General features: G+C 45.8%; 1 pseudogene; it reads right to left on the bottom strand.

Moving 5' to 3' along the window:
• Window positions 1-8,490: 8,490 nt before the first annotated feature.
• On the bottom strand, window positions 8,491-8,825 carry Rpl36-ps13 (ribosomal protein L36, pseudogene; annotated as a pseudogene).
• Window positions 8,826-9,537: the final 712 nt, after the last annotated feature.

Below are 9,537 nucleotides of genomic sequence, written 5' to 3'. Positions count from 1 at the left end.
CATACAAAGCCCTGTACACATCCATCCCTTAAGAACATTCATGAAAAGGCACAGCTTGGAATCTTACCGTCAGCTTCCATATTGTCCCGCCACTGCTTCTCTGCCTTCTCTCTTCCGTTCCCATCTCCTCCTCTTCCTTCAGACTCTTCTCTCGCCCATCCTTCCTTCTCATCCAATGACAGGCCTCCTTTTATCCTGTACCTGCCCTCACCTGTGTTTTACAAATTCAATGGGGAGAAGGTTCTGGTGAAGTCACCTGAGTTCTGAGTCCTTGACTAGGCAGCTGTCCTTGGGGCAGTGGAATTAGCATCAAAATACAGACAACTCCAGGGCAAACCACAAATGTGTGTGTGGGGGGGGCATATGTATATGATACATGTATATGTATATGATATATTCATGTACAATGTATATATATACATATATATGTCTTTAGGAAATAGTGATAATAATGATGAAAACTTTAAAAAGAATCTCTTCAAGATAAGGCAGACCTCTGCATCATGAACTCGCAGCAGCTCGGGTTGGCCTCACACAACTTTCATGAGCTCAAGCCAATCTACATTCCAGTATGGTTCAGGAAGGGGCCTCATGAGTCCCATCCCTAGCTGAGGAACTCTTGACAGTTGACAGCTTCTGGGATGAACACAGTCAATTTTCTTTAAAGAATGGAGGTTCCAACAGGTCAGCCACACTCCAGTATACCCGTGAATATGCTGATAACACAAATTGGACTCTGTAGGTTATTCAAAATAGAAAGTACACAAAGTTGTGGGGATCAAGGGTGGTAGATGGATCTAGAAGGAGTTAGCTAGAGGAGTAGGAGGTGAATATGATCAAAATATACTGTGTACATGTATGAAATTTTCAAAGAATTAATGTAAATATTACATTTTGAAAACACCTTCCAGTCTGAGAGTTAAATGAGTTTTTCTAACAAGGGATCATGTGATTCTGGAGGGACCTACCACTGTTCTGACAGTTTGCTCATCTGGGAAAGACAACCAGAGGTGAGTTAGAGGCAGGAATTCCCTTAGAGCTGCTAGATCAGAGACCTAGCTAGACCCAGGGATGGGGAGAGACCAGCAGTAGGACAACCATGGGTTGGCACAGAACAAGGCATGTGTGAGTGTCTCACAGACTTCACTCCATCATCCTCCCTTTCTTTGGTTTCCCTTCTCATCCTGGGACTAGCCGGAGCCCATCAGATCATTATGCAGGCTTCAGTGACCTGACTAAGAGAGGCCCCTACACCAGATTGGCCACAGTGTCCTGGACTGTTTCCCATCTGAGAAGGGGAAGGCTTGGAAGACAAAATGATCTGTCATACCGAGTCTGATAACAGTACGGGGTTGAAGTCATACTTCACAGAACCCAAGGGAACTAGGGTGAGGGATAGGGTTGTTAGAAAAGAAGAGGAGAATTTTGGACACCCCAGAAGATGCTTACCAGCTGTATCTTCAAAGAAGAATAACTCCTGGTCTTCCTCAATTTTTCTCTATCTGGCCTTGCAAACTTAAAAAAGAGACAGTATCTTCTTCATAATGCATGCTTTTAAAAGGGAAGATGAGAAGAAGGGGGAATAGCTTAGTTCAATCAGATGTATAGCTATAACATTGTAAGTGTGCAGTTTAAAGGGCTGGAAAGATTTCCTAGTTGGTATCATGTTGGCTCATGTACTCTTACTATAACATTACAGGGAACAGTTCCTTTTATAGCTTGTTTAATAACAGGGACTTCAGAGTGTCCTAAGGTTGTTCTACCCAGGCTCAGATGGTTGCAACTGTTAGCGATCGCATGAAATGTGATTTCTGTAGCTTCCATCCTTATCTAATAGAATAACTCCAACTTCTTCACAGCAAGCCTGCAAACTCATACATCGTGACAGGAGCATTTCAAAGCTAAATATCCAAACTTGTCGGGCTTTGCATGATTTCATTGGTTTTTATTTTTGTTTGGTTTCAGAGACAAGGTCTCATGTGTCCCAGGCTGGCCTCAAATTTGCTATATAGACAAAACTGACTTTAAACTGCTGATTCTCCTGTGTTCACCTCCCAAGTATCATACTCAGTTTATATACAGTACTCAGGATGGACCCCAAGGCTTTGTACTTGGAAAGCAGACACTCTGCTAAGGGATCTACACTACCCCACCCCACCTCCCCCAGCTCTTTTAGCATGTTTTTAAACCTCTCAATTTAGCTAGACCTTCTTCTCCAAGGAGTTTAATTTTATTACTGTTTCCCTACATGGTATCTTGCAGAAGCTAATAAGCACAGAGGAAATGAGACAGTTGTTTCCTGAATGGTTGTGGGGGTATGAATGATACTCTTCACCATAAGCTCATGGATTTTTGTAGGAAGCACAGCTTAGAAGTATTGGGAAAACCAGGATTGTCAGTCATGGGCCCTGTTTTCTTCAAGGGAAAGAAATGAATGGTGTCTGGTCACCTGGCATGCTGGAGTGGCATGGTCAGACAGCCTGGTGATCCTCTGCTATTCTATTAGGAGCCAGCCTCTTGCTGAATTCCCTCAATACCCTGAGCTTTTCTCTAGGTGAATAGAACCCAACTCCGTGAAGGGAGTCCCCGCGTATTCCATATCTTTCAAAAGCAAAATCTCTCCTCATGCTTATCACAGCTTCTTCCTCTATGCTCTAGCCAGGAGCTCTGTTTTTCAGCCAGTAGAATTCATTCTTATTCTAAAGGTCAAAGATCACAAAGTCTACTATGCTTAAGTGTGTAAGGAAAGGAAACCGCAAGACCAGTCCCCGGAGGGCATGAACCCGGTGCCTGCAAAGAAAGTCCTGCCTGGAGTTTCATTCTTCACTTCTTGTGAATTGTCTTCCCTGTTGCTGGGAGTCTTGGGTGGGCAGATCAGGTAGGGCATGTGGGCTCCCTGGAAAATTTGAATACTTGGTTCCCAGTTGATGATGCTGTTTGGAGAAGTTTGGGAATTAGGGCTGGAGGAAATACATCACTCGGAGTGGGCCCAAGAGAGTAAACAAAACAAAACAAAACCTCACCCACTTCCAGTCCACTCTCTCTGTTTTGTGCTTGTAATTCAAGTGGTAAGCTCTCAGCATCCTGCTCCAGCCCCATGGCTGCTTGTGGCCATGCTCCCTTCCAACATGATGGACTCCTCTCCCTCTGGAACTCTAAGCCACGTAAACCCTTCCTTCTACAAGTTGCCTTGGCCTTGGTTGTATCATGTTCTGTTGCATCACAGCAACGGAAAAGTCACTAAAACAATGATAGAGTCACTGTTCTGGACAACAAGCCCAAGAGTCCATGAATTTTCTGTTCCTAATAAGCTGAGCATGGTGTACTGCTCTTTGAGTGTCCTTGTTAAATGGTTTCGAACCCTTTAAATGCTGTTGAACAGAGACATCGATCACAACAAATCTGAGATCTTCCAGGCTGGGGCAGAAGGTCCACTAGGTCCCTCCAAGGCAAACTGAAGGAATTACATTTTCCAAGAAGGAGGCTAAAACCTATGGGTTTAGACTTAGAGATTCCTTTCAGGAAAATGGAGGACTGGGAAGAGGGACTGGGGAGTCCATATGGTCTGTCTTAACAAGAGCCAAGGGACGAGACAAAGTGAGGCATGGTAAGAAGTATATATTATATTGACCACAGGACAGGACAGGACAAGACCAGGAGCCAAATTGTTTCTGGTGTGGGAAACGGGTAGCTGGTTTGTTCTTACTGTTGTTGTTGTTGTTGTTGTTGTTGTTGTTGTTGGCAGTGGTGGTGGTTGTGGTTGTGGTGGTTTTGGGGGACAGGATCTCACTGTGTAGCCCTAGCTGACCTGGAACTCCCAGTGTAGACAGGCTGGCTTTTGACTTTCTGAGATCTTCCTGCCTCTGCCCTGAGGTGTTTGGATTACAGGCTCATATGCCCATGCCAGACTGTGAATTTGAATCACTGGAGCAGGCTTTAGTTGTGTTAACTTTTCCTGTAGAGATGTGCATAGACATCTACTCACCCCAGAAAAAGCACCCATGACCCACTCAAGGAGCAATTAATTCCATCCGCGCGCAGCTCAGCCAGCCAGTGAACTTATAGGACTTTTTAAAGAAGCACGATGATACCAAAAAAATCTGTGCCACTGAAACATCTCATGCCACATGAGGTGGCATAGATTGTCCTCCCCCTTCAGTTAATCTTTCTTCTGTCCACATAATTATACATCTCCCAAGATCACATGTAGCACAACATAGTTCTATACATCTGGGAGAGGAGGTCAGAGGGGCCTGAGTGGGTGGAGTCTTAGGTTTAGTGACCCTTTCCACTCCTTTCTTGTATGAGGACATATCAGCAGGCCCAGCCTTGCAAATGTGGCTAGTCCCAGCTGTCCCAATTAAGGTTGACAGTGGTTCCCCCATACTCTGAGAACAGAGTTCCACAACAGAGTTCCTGCACCATTGCCTGACCTTTCAAGGAGCCCAACTTTATTTCTCCACATGGAATAGAGAAGAGCTTCAGGTTGCAAAATTAGGAAAGCTGGCCCATTGTCTCAGACCTGATGAGCAGATTCAGGGCCTAACATCTGTTCTCTGTCCTTCCTAGTTGCCTGTCATGTGCTGATTTAGTGAACACGTCATCATTGTCCCCACCTAAATCAGGCAAATGTGTAGCGAAGGCCAAGGACAGACAGTTCGATGGCACAGTGTGAAAACCTCCCCTCAGGTTGACAGTCATCAATGAATCACTTCTCTGAGCCATCCAAGGGCTTAGAGTCCATCTCACGATATCAGCGTTTTGCTCAGATTTCTAAATTGTGTCCAGAATGATGAAATGAGAGGTTCCATCAGAAGTTTTGTTGAAGCACACATGGATACAGGCGGGTAGCGGCCTGTCAACCTTAGTGTTGCCCCTCAAGAACCTTCTCTCTTGTTTACCCTTGAGGCAAGCTTTCTCACTGGCCTCATATTCTGACTAAGTCAGGTTGGTTGATCAGCAAGCCCCAGGGAATCCTCCTATCTCTACTCCCCAGTAGTGGGACTACAGGCTCTTTATTAGGGTTCTGAGGGATCGAACTTAGTTCCTCTTACTTGAGCACCAAACACTTTTTGGCTCATCCCTCTCCAAAAGTCCTCTAAGATGGTTCTCTGGAGATTATACTAGTTAGCCCCACTCATCTCTATAGAATATTTTCTTTCTGCCTTTTCTTGGAGACTGAGACAGATATAGCCCTCTCCACTCCACTGAGACCCCTGTCACTCTCATAGTTGAACAGAAAAGGATGTATAAAATTTCAATGTTATCATTTCTACACGACCCAAGTGGAAAATTAACTCGTTGAGAGAAGAAGCAGCTAACTATTTCTCTCCTCTCAGAATGCTCCCCTTTTCTTTTCTCCTAGGAAGATCAGGCACTCTGAGGTAAGACAAAAGGAAAAGAAATGGAAGCTATTTTTATCCACGACCAATTAGTGTTCAACCCCAAGCACAAGGTTTTCTTTAAAAAAAAAAAACTTGTTATCTATCTTCAGAAAGGAGCCTCCTGGGCTGGGGAGATAGCTCAGTGCCCAAGAGCACTGACTCCTCTTCCAGAGGGCCCAGGTTTGATTCCCAGCACCCACATGGCAGTACACGGCAGGCTGTAACTCCAGTTAAAGGGAATCTGATGCCCTCTTCTGACCTCCACAAGCACCAAGCACACATATGATGCACATAGTTACAGGTAGACAAAATGCCAATTCACATAAGCAAAAATAAATATTTTTTTTAAAATAAGGATTTTCCCACTTCTGAGGTAAAGCCTACAGAAGATCTTACAGAGTTCTAGAAGTCCATGGGCCAGCTAGCCTGGGGTGTGCATCAGTGAGCAAGAAAGGTGGAGGGCAAAGACAGACACTGAGGTGACTGTATATGCATGTGTGTATACATGCGCACACACACAATGTACACACACCACATACAGACACATACCACACACACACACACATGCACTCAGAGACATACAGACTCACATACACATTCACACACATACTCATACACCCACCATACACGCATACACATATTCATCATAAAACAACAACAAAAAGATTTAAAAAAAATTCCACCATACAGGATTTTATTGCCTTTCACTTCCTCAATATCTTAAAGGACATTATCCAACTTCTATTCTGCATAACATAGTCTGTCCTCTTTAGAAGCATTTGTCACCTCATGAACTTCTTTCTGATTTTCTCTGTCTACACCGTTCCATGGAATGCCCAGCAGCCTCATATGACTATTTAAACTTAAAAGATTAGAGAATTACGAAAGCTGGCATGTCAGATACAACATGTTTCAAGCACTCAGCCACCACATGGCTGTTGGGTCTATTTTGGATTGCACAGACACTGAATATTTCAAGCTCTGCCAGAAAGCACTGGGCTAGGTGGTCCTCTCCAGAAGGAAGATGAAGTGACTGGACACACAGAGTTGGCCTGCGCCACTGCCTTTGCATGCTGCTGGGATCCTCTTGTGTCTTTGTGTCTCTGACAATTGCTACCTTGGTTTGTTGCTTGAGGCTCCTGCTGAGGGGAGCTTTTATATGTGCAAGTGATTAGTTTAGGCAGTCCTTGGAAAGGCTCCTTTGTTCCTCATGAGATCCACAATTTGCAAACCAGTAGAAACCAGTATCTGAGTTCCCATGTGGCCTTGCATTTACCATGCACAGCAGAATTCTAGCATTTATAGGGGCTCAAGGTGCTGGCTCCAATCAAGAAATGGCTGAGAGCTGGCTCCTTAGCGTCTGAAACAGTGCCCTCCACAGTTCAAAGAAAAGTGCTACCGTGTTAAGCTGTTAAGCGGGGAGGGGGAAGGAGAGGCTGGTGTAGGTATTCACCTCTAAACTCAGCATTCCTGAAGCCAAGTTAGTCCAAGGACAGCCTGGGTGACTTAGTGAGATGCTGCTTCAAAACACAAAGGGAAGCAGAGGGAGGGTCAAGGAGCTAGGGAGAGAATGGGGGTTGGGGAGACACAGAGAGATTCTACACACCTATAAATGAATGTCTGCTGTCATGTCAGAGAGACATAGAACAGGAAGTAAAGGAAGAAGAGAGGGAAAAGGCACTGTGTCACAGCATTCCAGATCCCAAAAGAATCATATCCCAAAAGGACCGTAGCAGCCATTTGGTGGAATACCCTCATGCTATTGGATGAAATACGACCGTTCTGCCTGGTTTTCAATACAAATCTGCTGGTGTGCGTTTGTGTGTGCTGCTGGTGTGTGTGTGTGTTTGTGCACAAGTATGTATATGCATGCCTGGAGAGGTGTGTGTGTGTGTGTGTGTGTGTGTGTGTGTGTGTGTGAAAACTGAGGGGGAAAGGCATAGGATAAATGACTTGAATAAGATCACAGAACTCGGGGTTGGGGATTTAGCTCAGTGGTAGAGCGCTTGCCTAGCAAACGCAAGGCCCTGGGTTCGGTCCCCAACTCCGAAAAAAAGAAAAAAAAAAAAGATCACAGAACTCAGGAGTATCAGAGGAAAGATGAGAAGAGAGAGAAGAGAGCCCACCATCCAGTGCTCCCCACCCAGACTTTGTCCTCCACATAGTGTCCAGAATGTATTGAGGAGGAGGAGGAGAGAAAAGACGCGCGCGCGCGTGTGTGTGTGTGTGTGTGTGTGTGTGTGTGTGTGTGTGTAGAGGAGAAGTCCATTTGTGTCTCTATCTTACACCACTACCACATCTAGCTTCTTCTGTTTTGCTTTGCAGGGTGAACGTGCTTGTGAGGACTGAAATATTTCCCCAGGTTTTGAATACCCGTGCCCTCTAGGCAGAGGAAAGCTGACAGTTCCTTTGTTGCCCACTCTGAAATTTTTTACGGCATTCCCATGGATACTTAATTTTTTAAAGCTTCCTCTCTCCTATGTCCCCGGATCCCTTCTCTGTCACATGGTCTGACCCCTAGCATTTCCCCCTTCCACTTGAATATCAAATTCTAATTGGCAGGAGGCCAGGGTCAGACTGCCCAACCTGTTAGGAACCTCTGCACTAACTCACAGAAACAGGTTTCGTGTTCTGTGGTGGCCACATGTTCCTCGTCAGCCTGCTCCAGGTCTAGACTGTTTGCTGAAACATCCTGACATTCCTACAATTTCACCTGGCCTAGAGTATAAAAACACAGCGAAACAGACTTTGACAAGGATTTTAAACAGATCTCGCAAGTGATTTCATCCCTAAGCCCCACCTCCTTGTATCCTAGACAATCAAGAATTAAAGCAGGGGTTTGAAAATAGTTCACATTCTCCTGGCTTCTAGAAAACTCTGAAGTTCAAGAACTTTGGCATAGGAGTGTGGGGTTTAAGGTCACACAGATCCGATTTCAAATAGGCTATTATGTACTTGTCTTCCTTCCTTCCTCCCTCCCTCCCTCCCTCCCTCCCTCCCTCCCTCCCTCCCTCCCTCCCTCTCTCTCTCTCTCTCTCTCTCTCTCTCTCTCTCTCTCTCTCTCTCTTTCTTTTGTAAGAACCATCTTTTATTGGAGGAGGGGTCATCAATCCTTCTTGGCCGCTGCCTTCTGCATAGCTGCCAGCAGGTTGCTCAGCTCCTTCTGCTTTCTCTTGGCGCGGATGTGCGTGCCCACCCTCTTCCCGATAAACTTGAGTGTACACTTGTCCTTGGACATTTTGAGCAGCTCCATGGCACGCGGCTCGTAGGGCATGAAGCCGCACACCTCTTGGATCATGTCCCACACGAACTTGGTGTGCTTGGTGAGGCGCCCGCAGCTCCTGCTGTGTCTCGGCTTGCTGACGGTTTTTCGGTTTTTCGGTTTTTCGTTACCTTGTGGCCTTTGTTGAGGCCCAGGGCCATGGGGTAGCTCAGAGCCATGGCTGCTGCTCTCCGATGTCAGTCAGACAGGAAGAGTACTTGTGTTTTTATGACTAGGATACTTGCTGTCTCCCTGTCAATTTAGACAGTATTAGCTGCAGGTAAGGACGGTAAAGACACTAAATGTTGCATAGAACCATGGTGCCAAGAGAGTGACATGTGATCCATGAAGGTGAACTACATGTGTGGTTTTGAGCAAAGCTTTTGGATATGAAGTACCCCCTTCTCCCTCTCTTTCTGTGCATGTGCATGAGAGTGTGCATGTGTATGTATGTGTGTGTGTTTGAGTGCATGCCTGTGTGCCTGCGTGTGTGCCCATATGTAGAGGCCAGAGGCAGAGGACTACCTTAGCTGCCATTCCTTAGGTGCCCACCCCCCACACCTGCTTTTTAGAGGCAGGGTTTCTCACTGTCTCTGAACTTGCCAAATTGGTTAGGCTGCCAGCAGCCTCAGGAATCCAGCCCTGGAGCCAGATTAAAGCACACCACAGCCACCACCACTCCATCCAATTCCTGTTTTCCTTTGTTTTGTTGCATATCGCTTCTGGGGATGGAATTCAGGTCCCCATGCTTGCAAGGACCGATGTATTTCCCCAGATTTTGAATCTTAAGATGCCCTGGAGTCCCCACAATGTGGCCCTGCACTCACGCATGACAAGTCTCTTGATGATCTTTCTCTCCTAATCCATGTCATGGAGCTACAGAGTGCCTTT

The sequence above is a fragment of the Rattus norvegicus genome, chromosome 15 (assembly GCF_036323735.1).
Source record: "Rattus norvegicus strain BN/NHsdMcwi chromosome 15, GRCr8, whole genome shotgun sequence".
Taxonomy (NCBI): Eukaryota; Metazoa; Chordata; class Mammalia; order Rodentia; family Muridae; genus Rattus; species Rattus norvegicus.
The sequence above is the reverse complement of the archived record's forward strand: the minus strand, read 5'-3'. Positions and strand labels throughout refer to the sequence as shown.